The sequence below is a fragment of the Gasterosteus aculeatus genome, chromosome 21 (genome assembly GCF_964276395.1).
Source record: "Gasterosteus aculeatus chromosome 21, fGasAcu3.hap1.1, whole genome shotgun sequence".
NCBI lineage: Eukaryota > Metazoa > Chordata > Actinopteri > Perciformes > Gasterosteidae > Gasterosteus > Gasterosteus aculeatus.
In genome coordinates this window covers 13350664-13373303 of record NC_135708.1, presented here as the reverse complement: position 1 = coordinate 13373303, position 22640 = coordinate 13350664, and positions in this window count along the sequence as shown.

Sequence of the window (22640 nt, the reverse complement as noted above, 5' to 3'; positions counted from 1 at the left end):
AGATCAAATTACATTTAGCGCCGGGTAAATTAGCATGCTTTAATTTAATTTGGAACGTTCCTGTAGACAATAAGGCTCCCCAACAAGCATTGGTGTTAGTCTTTTTGGGAAGGAATTAGAAACCAAATCGAAACGAAAATGTGCTATGTAGGAAAATAGGTCCAGGCAACTGCAGGCTCTGTGCTCTATAGCCCTGTAGTTGCATCAGTTTTAGCAACGAGATGCATTAATACTTGCAGCCTTTCCATCCCCCCCTTATATTTTGCATAATGCATCAGGCCTCCCCCAACCCCCAAAATGACTCAGCCTAAACGATTTTGCTTTTTGGGACTATATCATTCTGCATGAAATGTACATCGTTTGATATGTTTGTATTTCTTCTTTTTTATGCATCAGTTATTGGTCAATAATTGCAACATAGTTGTTTTTTAGAAAGACGTTGAAGGAATTTGTTCAGTCACATTTGGATTCAAATGAAGAAAAAGGGATTTGAACTGAAGTTTCATTTGGATGTTTCAATTTGTTCCTGTGTGCTGATGTGGTGCTGATAGATGTGAGACAGCAACTTACAAATATTGTCATTGTTTGAACAAATTGGAATGTCTTTTTACTTGCATTTTAATTCCCTCTTCAACTCAAATGTATTCAATGGTCACTTAACAAGTACTTTTTCCTTGCAGAATCAAAATATGCTTTTTGTTCCAAAAGCAACACAGTACTGCATGCAGTACCACGTAAGAGGAGGCATACTGTGTGTTTCCTTAGGTTGAGAACTAAATGCAATATTTATTAATGGAATATTTAATGAAAATTTTGCTCATAATGATCATTTCTTTCAGTTGTGTTGTGTCCAAAGATAATTTAAATCAGGACCACAATAAGCTTTTGCATGAATTAAAAATGTCAATCGGAAGATTTGTATTTATAGCAATGTTAAGTCACCATTATTGCAGGGGGCTACACAATGGTGACTGAGCCTGCACAATCATCACATATATGCTTTGGGATATAGAAACATTGTGCTCTGTTGAGTTGATATTCATGCATTTCTCAAACTAATGTACAATAATTGATTTGTGTCTCAAGCAATTTTCACACTGACAAAAATGTCAATAGAAATACATTCAATGCATTATATTCATGATTTCAATAAATGATTTCTCAAAAAACTAAGACAAATATTTAAAACAAAATTCCAAAATTGTGTGCAGTTTAATTTTTTGTTTGTGCATATAATGAAGAAAAGATGCAAACAAATTAATAAGAATCGTCCTTTTGGATTCTAAATCTAAAGGTTATAAGCTCTTATGTTATTAAACCATGTTCACATGTTTATGGCTTTTTCTCCATGAATACGGATTCATCTAACATTTCAGCAGTTTTTAGAATTCAATGTCAAAATGACAATGGTGTGATCGAAAAAACAAACTATTTTTGCTAGAACATTACATTAATATATACAGAATACCAACAGTCGTAAACTAGACTCCACATTTAGAGAGTAAACCAATAGATCCCGCTGTGTTTCAGCATACCCTCATTTGCAATGTTGTTTTGTCTTTTATTTTTTGAAACAATCCCTAATCGTAACATGCGCCGGCTTATCCCGAGCTGGGACAGTACACTCCCCAAGCTATCATCAGCACCAAACAGCAGTTGTTATTTCATGGTTGCGTGCGAGCAGAACCAGGTCATCTGCACTGGGACAGGCCTTCTGGCTGTGTGTCCTCCAAAGTGTTCATCTTCCCTTACAGACATCGAGCTTATCACTGAGTGTTAAATCATTCATCTATAGCTTTGCTTCAATTTCGCTTCAATTGACACATTTACCAATACCTGTCATTTCAGAGATTATTATATCGGACAGTCTGTATTTGACTTTGTTTTTATGTACATTTATTAGTTTCTTTATGCTTGCTTAAAGCCTTATATTTCCTACTATCATACAATATCAACCACATTGTTTACATCAGAAACCCACATTCCAGTGCATTAAAAAGAATTTGTTATCTGGTATTTTGGGTTAACGTCATCACCCACTTCATGAACCTATGAAACAGGAAACTCAGACAGATGCTTTGCACCGTGTGCCCTTGTAGTATTTTGTGTGAGAGAATCAAGGATGAGTGTGTGGGACCTTCCCCCTCTGACATTAGCAGGGGGTCAAATGTGCATGTAGGGCACCTGGCTCTCCACCTCTCCTCTCTCTGTGATGTTAAATGTCAACCAGCAGCATCCCGAGAAAGCAAGGTGAGCCTCCATTCTAATGCTTATGCCAGGAGATTATCACGTCTGACTCCAAAAGCCGTGTTGCTCTTGTGTAGGGCAATTAAAGCTGAAAGAGAGAGGAAATGTACCGAATCATTAGCCCACGGTTTCCTTTTTAAGGAAGAAGATGTCGGATGGGTTGGTGTGTTGAAAGGGAAAGCCCTGTCTTTCATTTTCGCAAGATGTGCTTTAACAGCCCTGCACATCTTTAAGATGCATCCTCCATGTGTAAACAGAGAGCAGTAATTGAAATAAACCAATAAAGTCAGCATTCTGGACACAGGTGTTAATGCTTCTAAAAATCGCTTCGCTCTATCAACTTGTTTTCTGTAGCCACTGCTGCAGATCAGTGATTTTACAAAGCAAGGTTTGGAATTAACGTGTTGTTCGATAACTTAATTTTCCCGGTTATCCGATTGTCCCTCTGATTTGAGGCGCAGATTCGCACTGTTATTTCCTCCGAGGTGCAGAAGGCGTTAGATGTAAATCAGTGGGAGAAACATCCTCACTCTGAAATGGCAGCAGTCAAGACCTTCCGCTGCGTTCCCACTGTTGCCTAATACGAAGCCTATTGTGGGCCAATCAGCAGGTCTGTTCCAGCCCTGTAAGTGGATTTCTCCCATACCCCCAAGGTTTGTGAAATGGGGGTCAATGGGTCTGTTATTGTTTTTTTTTTTCTGCCTCTTTATCCCCACATAGCTCTGTGATGTCAACAGTGAAATAACGGAGAGAGCCGGGCGCTATAAAAAAGAGAACCAGAGAGGAAATAACTGCTATTATGATTCCTGTGCGTGACGACTCTCAACAGGACTGCAATTGTTCCAGTGGGCACGGCTGCGTACCCACATGAACCAGGGAAAGGGGTAAATATCACTTATCCCCCAACAGGTTGAAATAAAACAGCAGCAGTTCAGAGAGGTGATTACAAATATTGGGTCTATTCTAAAATGTATCAGTAAACATAAGCCTGGTTTCTCTCCGTTAGTGTTCAGTTCCGTATAGAAGTTTCCTTTAGAAATGATTTATCAGGCTACACAAGCAACGTTGTCATCTCCATTTGAAAGTGCTGCTTATACATACTGTATATTTCACACTTTTCTCACAGAAGCGGGCTGTACATGGCATTTCACCTTGATGCTTTTAAAGAAAAAACAAATATTCAAATATCCAGTCTCTAATGTGACTAAATGGAGACAAATATGTTTATGTCAGGCAAAATTGCCTCGTTTTCCATTGTGTTACAGCCTGCTGCCATTTATTAGATGAAAATGGGGATCCGTTACGAGGTAGAATTGAATGCCTCTGCCTGCAACGTGATCATTGCACCAAAGCACAGCCATACATTTCTTTTGATATAATTGTATTAATGCAGCGAGTAATGGATGAGCATATGTTTCACACGGATTAGCATCCCTCTCTGACTGTGTGTCCTAGTTGCCTTCCCATCGCCTGACTATCGGAATGAGAATATGTGCCTTGAGTTAATGCTGATTGCAGCAGCTGCCAACACATGAATCTCCATGGCAACAATAATGGTTGCCAAGCAACCATGCTCTTTTAGGGACACTGAAAAGAAGCCCAAAGGCTTACTAAAAATATGTATGGATATAGCGCTCCTTCAACGCCTCAACCGCATGCGCGTAATGCACTGAGTGACAAACGGTGAAATGCTTTAGGATCCCGTGTGTTAGTTTCTCCCATTCAGCTGCACTGCGTGGTAACCCTGATGTTACCCCACTTTGGCAGGAGCGCTACGCTCCAAATAGAAGCCACAAATACCGATACCTTTGATGATATTAACACACAGAGGCATGACCGAGGGGAGAATGCTTCTACGAGGATGTGTACCGCGTGCGGGTCCGTGGGCTGCCTGGTGCAAGGAGATAGGGATGGGTGTCTTTTTTTGGTTTTGTTTTTTACACTTGAAAAAATGGGGCGAACGACAGCCATCTTGGCTCCCACATCGAGCTTCCCCTCGCAGCTCGCTCAGACCCAGGTGGCATTCGCACACGCTGTGGAACAAAGCATTCCATCAGCGCAAGTGACATCACTGCAGTCAGCTCAGCTGTTTCTGCCTGCGCTATAAATAGTGTGGCGGAAACAGCGGATTGCCATGCAGAAAATATTTAACTCCTGACCCTGAAATGGATTTTTGTATTCTTGCATGGAAATGGTGAACTGGATCTGTGCCAGTGCATCAATCATGAAATATGAGTGTTGGTTCATGTCTCCCCAATGGTTGTGTGTCTAAATCCTCGCACGGCGTTTTGTAAAAGTGTGATGTACTATCTCGTGTTCCGTGGTAGATTTATGGTCAGTGACTAAACTTTGAAGCATATCGTGAGGGATATTTTGTAAAAGGAGTCTTTGTATTACATATATGATTGACACTTCAGATATAAAAGGGTTAACCACAATATTTGAAATATGCCTTAAGAGCATTTTTTGATGGATTGATTCTATATTCAACATTATGCAGAACATTTCATACGTTTTTTTTATGTCTTAAAGATTTCTCCAGTTTGGTAAGGACCTTTTTTCTTTCAAGGTGGTTTGCTCACAAAGTGAAGAGCGTTGAGCCACAGCAAGGAAACGCAAAGATAAAGCGAGGAGGGAAGCAGGGGAAGAGCTCGGTCACGGGCATCCCGAGAGACCGAGCACCAATCGCATTCATCGATAACGTAGCATGTCGGCTGGCTTCCTCCCCTGTAAAAGACACTTTCCGATTACCCCCCCCCCCCCCCCCCCCCTCCTCCGCACCGACACTTTGGCCCGGCGCTGCAGCAGTCTGCCGGTCCAACCAGCCTGACTGAGGGCCGTGGTGTGGCTGGCCAGGAGCCAGGGCGTGTGCAGGGCGGAGGGGGGGGGGGGCATGCCATGGCGTTGGCCCAGGCGGGCTGGCAGCATTGAGGAGCGTAAAGGCATTCAGAGAGCGTGAATGTCCCTTTGTCTCAGAGCAGCGTGCCAGGCTCGCTCTAATGAGGCAACTCTTTGTGGCAGGCCTCTCAACATCAAGTGGGCTGGTGGACTCATTAACCTGACTACTGCAAATAAAGCAGGCAGGCACAAGAGACGCCTATGATAGCACACTTAAGGCCCCCGCTGAATCCCCCCACCGCCGCCGCCATCATCCATCCCCCTCCTCTCTTCCCTCCAGTCTCTCAGGCTTCCCAGTGCTCCTCTGATAGGAGGAAATCAGCCTCTGGCCTATTTCAGGTGTCCCAAATATAAGGGATGGGGGGGGGGTTCCACTTTGCTTATTCTAGTCTCTTCCACACCTGAGCACAAATCAGTTTTTGGCTCGATTCTGTAACCTGGTTTTGCTTCAAAAGGAATGAAAAGCATTTGCGTGCTTCTGTGTAAAAGAGTCTGTTGGTTAAAAAGTGCCTTGACACATACAATCCCAGTCTATTTACTAAAGTATTTATTTCTACGGCAGTTTTCTATTTCGTGGTTAGGAACACATGAATATCTATTCATCTTTCAATCTCTACTTTTAATTAGAAGATACAATTGACTGTTACTGTTGTGATTGATGTGTTAGCTTTTAGTTTCATGGTTATCGCATCAAGACTTTTTATACCATCTTGAATCTTTTAAACTCATCAACTTGGGCAATGCGTTGATCAACTTGACTTATTTAGGTCAGTGAAGCTTTTATGAGTAGTTCTCCCAACTAATGAAGCAGTTGTGATGTTAAAACGAGGGAATCTGTTGAAATAGATTCGCTAACTTGTTGTGATGAGTATTTTTTATAGTGGTGTGGAAGTGTTATGGCTCAACAATGAATTATGTATCCACGTGAAATTGGGTCATGAGCAGCTGTTCTCTGCTCACCGACAAGGGCAGGTTAGATACTCATCTCCCAGTATGACAGTGTGTTGTTTTATACTTCCCCTAGTTATTTATCTCTCATATCCCTGCTGGTTATTAACGCTCAGCGTTATTGCTGATGGGTGTGGACCTCTCACATATTGATTCCACGTTGACGCCGTGTACTGTTTGATATATGGCCTTTGAGATTGCTCAAGCATTTTATCAGGTTGCTTGCATGCAGATCAGATCCATTGGATTTCTCCTCGCTATTCCTCATAATGTTTCCTCACATTCATTTTATGGCCTCTCATTGTCCTCCCCGCAAAGTAAATGATTTTAATCTGGTCGCGTCGTGTTCTCTGAAGGTTCAGGCAGCAGCGCAGAGTGCAGGAACAGTCTAACGCCACAATAAGAACTAATAGTGCCTCATTTTCTGAAAAAGAATATTCATACCAACATCAAAGGAGATAGCACTCCTTTCACTGACAAATTGCAGATGAGATTTCATTAATTAAGTAGGCCGCTAATGTTTATTTAAATGAAATTTACAGTTGCATTATTGATTCCTCTCCACAATCTATCTGACACGATGCACATGGATTGTGTGCAGCGGCTCTCTGCAGGCACAGGCAGACAGCGGGAGTACGAAAGAGGAGATGGATGGATATTTGGGGGGGGGGGTCTAGGTATGTTTGAAGCTCAACGATTGGAAGGGAAGAGGGTTAGGAATCAGTATAGCTGTCAGCGTGAAGGTGCCTTTGCCTATACATCCACGGAATGAAGCCGCGCAGAGCCTGTGGGGGAAAATACGTTTTTGTTTTTAAATGTTCCCCGCATCAGATCTAAGGAAGCAAAGAAATCTCTGTCACCACCCTTTCTGCTTTAAAAAAAAAGAATTTAGCAAATGAAAGCCGCAACAATTGACAGAATGTCCATATACAATTCACTTGATTTCTTTCAAGCTAGATAATACGGACATCAGAAGCTCATATCTCCTCTCAACAATTACCACGCATCAATAGTCCCTTGTGCAGTCGGCACTTTAGTTTTCTAACTCTTAACTGGTGACAATTTCAGGTTTGCTATCTCTGTGGCTGACATATTTTTATTTCTTTAAAAAAAAGTATATTAAAGCACAGCACATAATGCTTCACATTTACGGTTTAAAAAATGTGCAACGCATTGCATATTGTCGTATGAACTGCACTACGACCCTACAACTCTTCATATACGCTCTTCTCCTATTGTTCCCGAGGGTCCGGATGGAGAAGAAAAGTCTAAACCGCGTGCATGTGCATTTACGTGTTTGTCAGCTGCACACAAACACTGTTTGTCAACACAACTCATGTAGACAAATTGTTATTGACAGGTATTCACAATACACCAAGAGCTACTGAGAAGACTCAATAAAATTGAAGGATAGGCTTGTTGAGATCCAAGGCCTTTCTAACTTCCCTTAATGGACTCCTCAATGATTTGATGTGATTTCGGGTGGACTAGTTGATTCGGGGAGTTTGTTAGCCACTCCATCCGTCGCTCCTCCCTGTAACGGAGAGCATCACATCCACAATCAGCTTCTTGTAGCCGAGACGCAGCAGAGACGCAGCAACAGCAGCCTCCCGTCTGTCCCGCAGTAAAACCTTTTGACTGAACAAAAATCCATCTTAATTAGATCAGTTGAGATGAATCCAGGTGCCAGAGTTCAGGCATAAACCTATCCCCGGGTTTGTACCACGATTTATCTGTCGCAGTATGTATAACAATGCTGTCGTGCCATTACAGTGGTTTATTTTACAGCCTGGCACACGCAGCAGTCCGTGTGCACATATTTGACATATTTATACAAACATGTACTGTTAGTGGTTTCCATTGTATTTTTTCAGTGACTTATTAGACAAGAATGCCCACACGTGCTTGTGTCAGGGTCCATATGGTGTCATTTTAATGTAGAAAGAGATCCTGTGTGTGTGTGTGTGTGTGTGTGTGTGTGTGTGTGTGTGTGTGTGTGAGAGAGAGAGTGGAGCAGATGAAACTGCTTCTGTTGCGTTCTTCCTCTCAGGCAGCGCTCTGATGGCAGGTCCAACGGGACGGCTGCCTGCCATCTGTCCAGGTGTGCTGCTCCAAACGTCTTCACCCTACAGCTCTGTGGAAGCGTGTCTGAGCCCGTGCGAGTTCTGTTTTTGTTTTTTTCTTTTTCGTGTGGTTGTTTTATGTCCGTGCCTTCTCTTCTCAGAAACACAATGAAATGATTTTCTCATAAGCCTAACTTCCGTTCAAAACAATTTAATGTACTCTCTCTTTGATATGCACGCAGACACTTCTCGAACATAACACACTACGACACATGTGGATGCACAAGTACTCCCACCACCAAGGGATATGTCCGTATATGTGTCATGTGGTAGAGCTGCAGGCAGAGATAGGACTGTGTGTGTGTGTGTGTGTGTGTGTGTGTGTGTGTGTGTGTGTGTGTGTGTGTGTGTGTGTGTGTGTGTGTGTGTGTGTGTGTGTGTGTGAGGCAGGTGGTAAATGACATTGCTAGCCGACAGGCCGAGGTCAACCTCACTGGGCATAAACCCAAGCTATATTATCAACTGGATAGCTGGCAGCTTGCTCTGCTGTACTCACGCTGCCCACACCCACTGCCATCCACACCTAGACAATCCGCTGCATGCACAGACAAACACACTCCGACACACACGCAGACAACTTGCTATAATATTGATCTGCAAACAGAATGAGATTATTCAGAGTTGTAATAGTGTCATTGCTTGCAGCAGCAGCGTTGAATTCCAGCTGTGGCACCAATTATTAAAACAAAAAAAGAAATACCTTGAAAAATTGAGTTTTCTCCATTTAATTATGTCGACATTTGGGAATGAACGAGGGTCATGTAGTATTCATTATAACACTAGCATTTTATATTATTTGTAGGGTTGTTATTAAGCAAAAGCAATAACCTTGTTTATGTTGTAAACTTTGTAACCTTGTAAGACACTATAATTTAGCTGTTTGCTATATTTAGGACATTCTAATACAGTATTTCTCAACAATTATAATTCCTCCTGAAGATTTAATTCATAACAGTACGGGTGTTTTACCTTTTTGTCATTCATTAATGGCTTTTTTATACACCAGCCTCCAATTACCACCACATTATAGTGCAATACAAACCACTTATTCAATGTCAGTATACTGCCTGTTAGTGCTGAAAAGGGGGGCTAGTGTGTCACCTTTTCCCGCACGGCTCGTTTAGAATTTATGCTAAATTCCATTCTTTTGTTTATTGTTTTTGCATCAACATCTGATCAAAAATGACCATCACAGAATGCAGTCTAAAATTAAACCAAAGGATATCTTTGGTGTTAGAATAGATCAAGCGCATTTGCTTGGTCCAAATCATCCTCAGAAAGTTAAGGAAAAAATCTTCTGACGTCCTCGCGGCTTGTTTTTCTTTCTTTTTTTTTTTGCGGCAAGTCATGCTTCATCAGAGCGGCTTGCTGTTTTGACCCACTTTACTTCAACATTTTCCCTCCCCGTTGTTTCAAAGTAAACCAAAACCAACACCGTGGCGCATTTGTGGTAGCTGAGAAAAGGGCACATTTCAGCAGCTTGTGCAGTAATTAGTTGCTTTGTTTAATACAGAATGAGAAACTGCTTATTGAAAGTCCTCCTTGTCTTCATCGTCAATGACAAAGAGAGATACATTTCCATGGTTACCGTTGGTTATCTGTGTGTGTGTGGAGAGGTCATAAAAAAATGAAAGCAACACTTGATTTTACCCGCTGAGATCCCCTGTGCACATACCGACGGTCCGCCCTGGGAAACATCCTAAACTGAGGTTAGGAGGCAGGGGTGGGGAGAGGGATGCTGAGGAGAGGGGGGATGGGATGGAGAGAGAAAGAGAGGAGGGAGGGAGGGGGGGGGAGACGCAGCAGCTGGCTCCTTTTTCCCTGTCATCATCCCCGGCCGCTGTTTCAGTCAGCCCCGTTTGATGAAAGTCAAATAGTACACTAGCCCTGATTATGTGACAACTGGAATTCACCTACTTAGTTAATCCTGCATCGGGGTTTAGGTTTCAATTAATTTCTCTCTGGCTGCTCCGTCCTCCCAGGGGGTGGTGAGAGCTTGCTCGGGTGGGGGGGGGGGGGGTGGGGGGAGAGTGGAGGGGAGCCTGCTGTGTGGGTGAGGAGCATGCAGTATGATGGAGAGGGTTGGGGAGGGGGGGGGGGGGGAACCATACATAGAGAACAGAGATGGCGAAGAAAAAAAAAAAAAGCCTACGCAGCACATTCACATATACCACGCAGCGGCGAGGGAGGTGATACCTGTCTGGTTTTCTTACATGTGTAGTCAGGGGGCAAACAGCAAAATGTTTTTTCGTAGCTTATACCCCCCCCATGCAAGCGTCCCATTGTGCGTCTGTGACTGCAGCAGATGCATGAATGTCTTTTCGTGCCTTTCCTGCGCGGCTTCATGCTCGCCGGTGTGTGCGTTCTGAATGGTTCTGTTCCTACACGCCGCCGTGTGAAACCTTGCACACATTTCAGTGCGTGTATTTATGTCCGTTTCACACAAAAAGCTGCATATTAATGAGGCCTCAGAGGCCCTGAAGAGGATCAAACACCCCCCCCCCCCCTCCCCCAACCCCCCCAGGTTGTGATTTTCCGCCATTAGTCTTACGAGGCGGAGGGGACCGGGGACTGTTAAGGCCAGCTGAGCCTGCTGTGCTTAGGGAGCAACGCCACTGTATCTCCTCTCTCCTTCCCTCCCTTCCTCCCCCCGTCTCCACATTGGACATTCCTTGACATTCTGATGTAGGCTGGAGTTGGAGCCTCCCGGCCAGCGTCTCCATGGTAAATCTTTCACGTGACCACAGTGGGTGTTAACGACGGGCAGCGCGCCTGGTGAAATGCTGCTGCTCGTCCATCTAAGAAATAAACAGGACAATTCCAAGAGGCAATTTAGGTGAATGTCAAGTCATTTTTCTGCAGATATTTGAAATCTCTTGAAGGCGTTGAGGCAAAACTAATAAAAAATTATTTCTCTGCCATGTAATTTACGTTAAATGTTTTCTGATTAAAAGCAATAACAAAATGCTTTATTATCGTAATCAGTCTAGTTTGATTTAATTATGTTTTCCTTTTTTGAATGAAATATTTTTTAAATCATTATGAGAATCAGTTGTCACTATCATGACATTGTGAATTTAGCACGAGAGTTAATATTAGTTTGCCCTTTTAGTTACTGACATAATTCATAATGCTCTCTTGGGAAAAAGGCTATTTGTTAATCATTTAAATCCAGTCTAAATACTGTACAACACATTGAAGGGTTTGTAGGGAGACTTGTCACAGCGCCCTGCTCTGCTATTGAGGGGAAATATTTACATCATTAGAGGAAGAAAAAGGATATAATCATAAATAATGTCAAACATCTATTAATGTATATTCCATTAGCTTTTAAACCTGAAATATGATCTTCTCACAATGTTTACATTATTCTTAACCGCAGTGCTTCACAAACACATTTCTTTTCATACTTTAATATCTGTCATCCAACAATTAGTTGCATCTGCAGTGCGAAGAAGGAAACTTGTGTGTAACTCCTTTCATGGCATCGTGTAGCCTCACACAGAAAGCATCTAAGCTGTTATCAAGGACCCTCTGCTAATGGGGAAACAAATGAGAAAGCTAATGAGAAAGCTAATGCGAGGGGGCGACAGTGTTGGCGGCTGAAGATGATGCCACGTAGATCTCCTGCCGGGAGTCCTCGCTCTCCACTGGCTCTCATTAATGGAGATGGGTGCCGCGTGGAGGAAGAGGAAGCTGACTCAGAATACATCGCAAACCTGCTGTGCTTTCATCAGTACAGCCTGACGGAGGATACTCAACTTACCTCCATCCAGGCCTGCACCTCCACCTCCTTTACCAGAGGTGAAGCCCCCAGAGCAAAGGATGCTGGGAAACTAACAGCGTGCCGGGCCACTAACAGTATACCCCAACCCACTATTGAGGAAAGCATTGTGAACGCTACTTTGAAAGCTACTAAAAGCCTTTTTTTTAGTTTAGCTCAGCCCAAAAGTCTTTTCTGGGTTTTTTTGTATCAGAAACTCACGACTCAAAACCGAATCAAACAATGTTTTATGTGCACATCATCGCTGGGACCAAGCAGGCACTGTGCATGTACAGTGTGTCAGGGCAAGTAACATAACCAACAACGTATGAGCAAACATTTACCCAGAAACAGGGTCGGAGAGGAGCAGCGGTGTGATGGAGAGAGACATGCACAGAGAGTTTTCCTGCCTCTGTAATGGCTGCCATCCTTTCTCTCTCTCTCTCTCTCTCTCTCTCTCTCTCCAGCCCTCCTCCTCTTCCTTTTCCTCTCACGGCTGCGGCTCTGTGGATCCTGTGTGCCCAGGCATGCGTTACTGAACATGCATGGAAGCGTGTCTCCCATCCTAGCAAGCTACCTTCTGTACCACTCCTCCCTCTATTTCAAGGAAAGTGCAACCTTTGCCTTGGGCCTTAATTACGTTCAATTTGCCAAGCTGGGCCTGAAACCATTGGGGGGCTGGAAAAGCTCTCTGACCTATTTATCAATGCAGCTTTTTCCTGCACTGACTGAGACATAAATACATAGAGAGGAAAAAAAGAGACTTTACTTAGTTTTCACCTCCGCAGCAGTGGCATAAAATGTGTGAAAGAAACAGTGTAACAATGGAACAATACACATTAATATGCTGCGTGTGCATTGGGGAGTGCTGATATGGTGGGCGTGTCATTGTACCATTTACCTTTTTTTTCTGTCCAATATTACATCTAATTGGGAAATAAAGAGTTCCTTTTTGAATTTCTCATGAGCATTTTTTATGCTCTGTGATGAAATCAAATTTCTTTGTGGAAATTAAAGTCTAAAAACCGGGTTCAGAAAAAATGAAACGGCATTATTTGTTTTACCTGCGGCCAACAATTCTGTTATCTCCCCAAACAGGTCGCTGCTCTTTCATTGGCAACTGAAGAGGCTTCTTCAGACCAAATGATTGGAGGTAAACACTGAGGAGGCCATTGACCTTTCATTATTGCTTCTGATAAGGCCAACTATCTCCCCTCTCTACACTGTGCCCTAAATGTCAAGTCACTGTATGTGTTATAATTACCCTGAGATGGTATTTTCCTCCCCTTTACGTTTCAATGCACGGAGAGAAAAATCCCACTAGTTGAGGTTGGGTGAGGACGTGTCATGCTGCATTAGACGAGTATATTTAGCTCTCCGTGGCATAATACATTTCCAACTTTTTTTCTTTTATAACGAAGCACTTTCCCAAAGATGCAAGGCGTTCTCAACGCTGAGAACCTCCCCGGAGTCGAGAGCTTGTTAATGCATTCTCATTAAAAGGTTTTATGCATGGAAAAGTAAACAAATGCTAATATACTGCTAATTATTTTTTCACCGCTAATTCATGGATTTGAATATTCATGTTTGGCCAAAAAGTATAAGTGCAATTATTTTTTTGTTTTGCTGGATTGTGCTATTTCTCCTTTTAAACCAGTCTGACGTTTTATATCAAGAAGAATCTGTGTATATTTTACAAAGATAGGATTTGAGTGATTGTTGAGAGAATATTTTGACATGACTAAAGGGAGACAAAGGCTCTTAAATGAACATACTGTGATTTTCAACACACTTATATATAATAGGTTGTTTTTTTTCCTCCCCAAAAGCAATTTCAGCTAAGATATTTGCCAACAGCCAAAGTGCCGATTTTATTTTGTTGTGAAAGATGATGTCAACGTCCTGCAGCATTTCCTTACAAAAGAGGAACGCCCTCCAAACATTGACTCTACACAACGCACCATATTTCAGCTCTATTGTGATTTCTTCTTCTTTTTTTCTGTGAAAACACTGTGCATCACTAATGCAATTTGACTTGTCGACGCAATTGTGTGGAAGAAGGTAGGCCCATTTTGTGAGTGTCAAGGAAGGCTTTTAAACTGTCACCTCACTCTCTCCTTCCTTCATACAGAAACCTATTAGAGGTCCCTTTTGCTGGCTTGGACAAGTGAGTGTGAACGCTGTTTCCCCATTCTGACGTATTCTTTCATTCCGAGTCATGCCGTAGTTACAGCTGATCAGGCCTTTGTGGATGCATGTGTATCTAAATGTGTTTAAGTATGGTGGGTTTTGACATCCTAAACATAAGGGGTTTGGTGCACACAGACGTAGAATATCAGGGGTCCAAATCTAGTTTGCGAGATGTCGCCATGACTGCCATGATTTAAGATGGCACCTGTCTCGCGAATGTCTTTACCGCTGCTGCTCTGAGCCCTTCCGCAGCTAAGTGACAGCCGCGAGTCTTCGCTGACAAGGAAGCCCATCGAGAACCAGAGGCAGAATCTGAGATTAGGAATGTTGTTGTAAGCATTAAAATGCATAAATCTCTCTGTTAAGGACGGCGCTCTATATTATTCGTTAGATTAAAAACTGCGGGGGTGCCAGAGACATTAGTCAGTCTCGTTCCATGCGGTGATTTGCTGCATGCCTTTTAACAAGTGCAGCCTTCACTTGGCGCATGGCAGAAAATGAAGTGGGGAGAAAATTAAATTATGATTTGTGATGACAAAACTGAGTGCGCGCTACCACAAAAACAGCAACAACTCATGAATAATGCATGGCTGCCGTGGGCTATAGATTAAGCGTGAATATTCATTCATTTGCTTGCCCTTTGGGAGGTGATGCAAATTCATACAAAGGCATGCTGGTAACTGGGTTATCCACCGCTCACATGAGTAAATAAGGGTACCTACGGATGGCACTAGTCGTTTCTTCATAAATACCAAAGCTGCCTGCACACTAAAGGGCAGCGTCTGCGCTGTTAAGAAGTTTTAACAGGTTTTTCCAAGTAGTGACCCACCCCCCCACCCTGCTCTTAAGTGCTAAGTCACCAGAGCAGGGAAAGCCCATTAGCGTAAAGAAGGTGGGGGGGAAGGAAAGAGTTTGAGTGATTAGGCTGATTGGATATAGCAGCGCTAGGTTGCTCAGGTCAGGACTAATCAGCGTCAGAACAGAAGGAAGGCCCCTAACGAGCCGCGAGGAAGAAAGTCGAAGAGGTACGAACGCCGTTGGGCGTAAACCGCCTTCCATGTCACAAACACGCACAAACAAAAACTCTCTCATGGAGCCCCAGGCCAGCACAGCGCAGTCCCTGAGTCAGCGCGGCGACGGATGAGCCGCGACTGAGGGTCAGAATGACACAGCTAACGCGGCTAACAGCTAAGGCGCACTGCTACGAGGTGGGCCCGATCCTGTTGAAAATCAGAAATGAAATCGGGGGGAGGCACAAGCATCTGACCGCGCCACTGTGAACGGCTCGCGGGTCTCAAGGTTTTCAGTCGGCACGAGGCGACTTCAAACAGAGAAGAGGTATTCAATGAATCTCCCCTCTTTGGTTTTGGTTTGGAGTGACGACTTGCAGACTCTCATCCCTGTGCTGCACATCTCTCACACTCGGCTGTAGGTTCCTCTCCACATTCACTGTGCAGGATAAATAGATTTCGTTATAGGGGATAATTTGCACATTTATCCACACTGTATGGAGGACTCCACCATGTGCATCGTCCGTGCAGCATGGTGGTGGCATGAGGAAGAGCAGCGATTGGACAGAGATAAACGACTCATTAACCACGAATTGATCACGAGCTGCAACACGCGTGAGGACATTTCATCATTAATATTACAACCTAGTAATTATTTGCGCGCATGTTGACGCCGAGGTTGTAATTCACACGTCACCGTGTGATGTATGGATTATTGTAATGAACAATATTTTAGCTTTTATATCACCACCCCCCCACCCCCCCGCCACAATTTTTCTATTTCCCTCCTCCCTTTGTCTCCCATCTCTCTCCTGTTTGCAGAAATCATTTTGGGTCATGATAATCTCAAGTCGCGGGAGCTTAAATCCCAAAGACTGTCACTTATAAATTAAATTCTGCTGGCTGAGGGACTTGTGCCACATTCAGATTTATGAACTGCTTGTGCAAAGTTTCTGATTTTTGGGAGCGAAAAACACTTTTGAGAAATGCTGTCAGTAGAGATTGAATTTCTTATGAGCCGAGAGATCGGCAAAACATTTTTCATGAAGTTTTGCGTTTGTCTCGCCTGAGCAGTGTTCTGTGCTGTCCCCGCTTTTATTCTGTATGACATGTAGTAGGTATCTGAATGGTGATTTGCAATCCCGTAGAGGTGGAGTGTCTTCTTTGCTCTGCTTACCACCCCCCCCTTGATGTACCCGTCACTTGCTCAGTCAGATAGCAGCGACTGAGAGAACCTTTCATTTCCGCTAACCCGTTTTCTTCAATGTGCAGACAATCGCAGCATTCACACCATTGTGTGCGCTTGTACTGTAACATTGCGCAGCTCAGAAACATCCAGAGACAGATAGCAGATGTGGTCTGAATTGCTCAGACCAACATGCCAACACCTCGAACAAGACATCTCATTTCCGGCACCAATACGGTTGCCACGTCTTCGACTTTAATAGACTCCTCCGGGTGCGGTTTGAGGTTCAGAGCAGAGAGCCAGATTGAGAGGTTCGGGGATTGGAGGTGAGGGCAAAACCTGTGCATCAGTTTGTCATAATCCCAAGGAGCCATAATCTGGGATTAGTGATCCTCTCCTCACTGGATCCAGATTAGAGCATCCGCTCATGCAGCAGGCTCTGCACCACCTCTGTGGGAGGAGCCTGGAAAGGCTGTGGTGCTCCCTCATTGGAGGACGCTCGGGGGTAAGCTATGTGGTGGCAGGGGTTGCCAAGGCGATCACGCTGGCTTTGTGATGATTGGTTGTGTCAGAGCTCAGGACAGCTGGCTGTCCTCAGAGCCGCATTAGATCGCTCACTGTATTAACGTATCCACACTTACGAACCCGCACTATTGAATGTAGGTGTAAACGGAACGATTGAGTGCTTTTTAACAACATTTGAAACAAGAGAGACATAAATGCATGGATTCAAAAGTGTGCATTGCAAGCCATGTTTTGTTTGCCCGTGTGTGTTGTTCAGTGGATCTTTTGCCGTCCGATATCTTAAATAGACACACACACATACACACACCGCAGCAGTAGCATCACATAGGTCAATCTCATCACCCTGCTCACTGGCACGTGTTGGGACCATAATCCTAAGGTCAGAGGTCAGCTTCATGCTGCTTGCCTGGCTGAAAGGGCAGATGGGACACGCACACACACACACACACACACACACACACACACACACACACACACACACACACACAGGTCAGCCTCATGCTGCCGGGTTGGTTTGAAGGGCAGATGGGTACATTGTGTCATCATGGCGGCCGGGCTTCAGCTTGTGGGGGCGGCCATGTTGTCATTGAGAGGACACTCACTGGGTCAGGTACACGGAAGCCGACTCTGAATGGAGTGTTTTATGTGGAGGCTTTGGTCTGCTCATTATATCTATCTGGAATGCATTTACATTATTGAAGAAAACAAAAGATCACTTGCAGGTCATGTAATTGCAATTTAAATTATTTGCTATTTTTTACCTCATCAGGAAAAAAAACTATTGATGAAAAGTTTTTTAGACTAAAAGTGCAGAAACTCAACTGAATTGTCAAATGTCATGTTCTCATATTGAGCTAATCCACTTGAGGGGTTTTGTGTGACGGAGAAATCTGTGAGCAGGGAAAGACAAAACATTTCAAAATGATGCGATATTGATTTAGTTACAAAGTAACACAATTCAAGTTGGAAAACTATTTAGGTCACAGTGCGCAATCAATTGCACACACGCATACATCTCATGTATGTAATCACACTGTATTTTTCCTCTCCGTTGTGAAGTATTTTCTTCCTTCTTACAAAGAAACAATGGAACAATGTATTTTTTTGAGCACATCAATAACATGTTTCATTTTGCTCGCATGTCTCCACCCTTTTATTGTGGCAGAGACAGAGTTTGCGAGGTTTATGATTAGTAAGCTGCTTTCATTGCATTCCCTCTGCAAATGTGGTATTAAAAAAACTGCAATTTTAAGGAATGTAATGGATGTATAATCTGCTTTTGGTGGATTAGGCTCCCACAGTAGAACAAACCAGGAAGACACAAAGGGCAGGGACTGGAGGTCTAAATATACTCCCTTTATCCGTCACTGCTTCAGCCCCATATTTTGCAGATGTGCTTCTGGTGATGAGTGCTGGTACTTTGTTTTTACTAGAGAAGTACACGTGAAATGACAGCGCTGCCTTTTTTTAGAGACTGTAGTCTGTTTCTACAGAACCCTTCCAGTGCCCTGCATAGTAAAAGGCCTCGTTGAGATAATGGATATTTAAAATAGATCTATCGAAGCAGAATATGAAATTGAAGATGATATGAATGCACCTTTTATCTTTGTCAGATGTGTCTTTGCACTTTTGGGAAATATTTTCGGTGTGTATTCTTGATCTGCAGGGAACCTGCACGAACAGCAGTCTAACGGCGGGTGAGAACTCAGGATAGAAATGGCTGTGAGAGAGGTGGGCCGAGGGGCGCGAAAGCCCTCAGTTAGGTCCGTCAGTCCCAGGATAGCAGAGAGAAAATGGAATTCACTCTTTAGGTCAACTGTGACAGGGTTGCCCCTCAATTTCAGAATATCAGCACCTCTCCTCTCTGCTTTTTCTCCTCTCTTCCTTCCGCTCGCTGCAGCGTGCCTGTGTGTGCTCTGCACGGAGCATGAAGAGAGGGAAAATAGAGAGGAGAGTGGGGGCGGGGTGGCGAGCACCTACAATAGGCTTCCAGGAGAATCCATAGAGCACAAGGGATTTCCAAAGGCGTCTTTTTTACCTCGGTACATTGTTCGAATATATCTGCACCTACACCTACATCAAGGATTTGTTTGGTATCACACAGCATAACGGTAAACTGTATGTTTATTGATTGCACCGTGAACACTGAGCAACCCTTTAAGACAGCGCTGCCATATTCAGCGCCCACTATCTTCCCTTTTGAGTGAATCACATACGTCCAATGATCCTAAACTTCATGTTTTATGTATCCACCTAACTAATAAGGTCAACTAGCAGTGAAACGGCTGACAGGAATCTATGCATTTTAATGCCGCTGCAGAACAATGGACACGCGCCGCACACAATGGGGCGGATATGGAATCAGTCAATGAGGAGGTACTGCGACCAGCTGCAGCCTTCTACCCCCTGACCCGGAGGTCACCAACCGCTACCCTTCTCTTTCAGTCAACTCTCCTGGTCGACTCATGAAAATGCATAGAGTGGGAAAGTCGCTTTGTCATACAGATAACCTCGACGCGTGGCGGCCTGATAGGGCGCCATTATGAAATCCCTTCCCTTTATTTGGAGAGGTTGATTGCTCGGACGCCCCCTTGGCGTGTCGTCTTCTGCTTGTCTGTGATTGAAAGCGAGGTCTGACCTGCAGCAGATGGACTGGGCTGCATCTGGAAGTTGAGCAACCTTGACCCAGTATAAATCCAGTCTCGGGTTTTAAATTATTTTAGTAAGCAATCGAGACAAGGGAGCGACTCCTGAATCGCTCCTTTCTTTTAATCCAGGCTTCTGAAAAGCTGCTGGGCCAAACAGAAAGTGCTTTAACCGGCTTCTGTGTGTCCCAGTCCCTTTCATTGCGGTGACTCGGCCTTTGTGCTGGGAGACTAAAGAGCTCTGTCCTGCTCCCCTGTTCTCTTTAGTGGCCATGGCCAACGGACCTCGGCGCCCTCCAGCTCGAGACTTGCAAACAGCTCAGAAGGCTCAGAAGCTGTAAGAAGCTAAACTGTGAATCAATCCAAACCTGCGGAGGAGCTGATCTGCCATTCTTGTCTCCCTGCACTTCAATGGCTCTGTGACCTATTAGCAGGAGACGGGCCTGTCAAAGAAATTGGGCCTTGGAGCTTTTGAGCGCCGAGACACAGTGTCAACCTAGAAATGTAGAGTTTGTGCACCTTGAATACAAAGCCTCGCACCTCCATTTAGGCTCCTCTTCGAGGCGGCTCCTGACAGGTGTATGAGGCTTCGCTCTTATTTGTTCAATTTTACAGAGCATTGATCATATTTGCCATGAAAAGCTTTTAAATGGAAGCTGAACTAGTTTCAACAGCAAAGTCGTAGTGGACCTTCTGGTATTTGTGTTTGATTGCGCTGGAATTAGATACAATAAAAATATTGAATTTTTCCCAGCGCTGGATTTAACGTATGCGTCTTCAATCGAGTGTCACGCATGTGAAGCTCAGCCTCGCTGTTAGCTGCGTGTTGTCAGACGGGCGTTTGCTTTGCTCAAGCCCTCGGCATGCAGCGACGAGGGAGAGGCGCAAATAACCAACCCAAACATTCACGGATATCGTGTTGCCTGCCCTCGCCGGTCTTATATTTCCAGGGTTAAAAAATCAATAGGTCTACTGCTGATGAAATTTGACGCATGAGTGCGCGTCAGAGGCTGCAAAGTAGTCCTGCGCCGAGGCATTTCTCTCCACCCGCCTTCATTCACTTTTCTCTATTCTGTTTTTAAATGCAAATGGGCTTTCATTTCATTTTCTTTTTTTGCCATTTCTCCCATTTTTACTTTACTCTAAATCCAGCTTTTAGGAGGCCCAGGGGCTGAGTAAATGTAATCGATTTCTAGAGAATGTGTCATCCAGGCCGCCCCTTTTTAGGAATGGTTTGTAACAGAGGCACAAAGGCGCGTGGAGCCATCATTCAGCCAGCTCTCCCATTGTTCACTTAATTCATGCTGAAGGATCCAGGTCAGGCCGGCAAGCACCCTTTACAGGTTAGAAGTCAGGACTCCTCTCCCATAAACCACAGGCAAGAACAAAAACAAGTCCTCAGCTTTCTCCTAAAATGACTGTGAAACCAATGAGAGAAGAATATGCCCTGAATAACATTTGCTCAGCAGTGTGCGACGAGGATGAGGATTGAGTCGGTCTGAATTAACCTCAGCAACATGCCGTTGCAGTTTATCGCATTCGGATACCGCTGGTTTATTTGGCTTTTATCCGTTTCACAAAGTGTCCTCCGGCCTGGCTAAGTCAGGAACAATGAGCTCCTCCCGTTGAAGCTTCCCCCCCCGTCACTGAGAGGAGAACGCACACGGCAGCCGTGCAGCCCGGCTCTCCTGTGAAGGAGAATTAATCTGCTCCAAACAACCTTTTATTTTCTCTACACAACTACTTGTCAACCGCCACTAAAAGCAATTTGTTTTTGGCCCGCTTCTTAAGGCTCGTGTAGCAGGACGGAGAGAGCAGTGTGGCATGTTGTTTCAAAAAGGAGAAGAGGAGGGGAGGCTGGCAGTGGTTGGGGAGGTTGGTGAGGTTGGGGGGGGGGAGGGGGGGGGAGCAGTGCTTTAATCTGATTAGACCTGGCTAAAATCCCAAACCAGGGCTGAAGTGCAGTGCTTGTGGTTTCTGAACGGCTTACGCTAAGTCTGTACCATGAAAATAATCTACTCCTAAAACCCAGGAAACAAATCAACTATGGTAAGGACATAAGTCGCTGTCATTACGGAGTCATTAGGAGGGACGTTTCCATTCCGCATGCAGGCCGCAGCGCTGTCAGAAGGGGGCAGTGTGTGTGTGTGTGTTTGTGTGTCTACTGTGATCATGTCTTAATATAAAAGTGTGTCTTTTTATGCTTTATATGTAACGTGGAAGCATAAATGTATTTTCTTTAACACTTGTGCAATTTCAGATTTTTGATCGTGAAGAATCACGCTTATTTCTTTGCTATTTTTCTGCGTGTGCTCATCCCTCTCCGGTGCGTGTCTATCTGCGTGTTTCTCTTTGCCGCTTTGGGGTGGCAGGACGACTTCTCGGGTGCTGAATAATGAATCAAAGCACGGGAGAGGAGCGAAGTCACACTGCAGCCGGCTCGTCTCTCTCTCTGCCTACTGCTTTTACTTTAGCTGAGCCAGACGAATGCAGCCCGTGTCTTCTAATAAGGCCAAGACCACGCAGTTAGTTGGATTAGTTGTGGTGTAAACACGAGCAGGATCATTAAGGAAAAGACACCGATAACCGATGAATATGTATTATAGAAACATCAGCATTTATTGTATAAGTGGTATTTGTTGATTGGAGGTATACACTCAGTGAGACAAGAGAAGGCGAGGCTATTCAGGAAGATCAATAGAAATCCCTCATAAACAGCCAACCGATGGGCTTAAGATCAATAAGATATATAAATGGAAAGCCAGCTGGTGATCAATACCAAATCAATATTGGAAATATGACTGAATGGAGCAATAAGGCGGAGGACGCACAGAGCTCGCACAGTAGACTCAGGAGCAACAACCCAAAAGCCAGATCCTCTTAATGACACCAGTGAAGTGTTTCACCAATGTTGTCAGCCCCGGTGTTTCATTGTCTCATTAATAGCCTCCCAACACACTGCAGATTTCAATATCCCATTGCTCTCATTATCTCTCTTCTCTGATAGCGTTTCATTTTGCGCGGGCTAAATTAAATGTAAAAATTGTAATGCAATTTTGCTGGAGGAGAACATGGCGGCTAATTGCATTAGGCCGAACTGTCGTT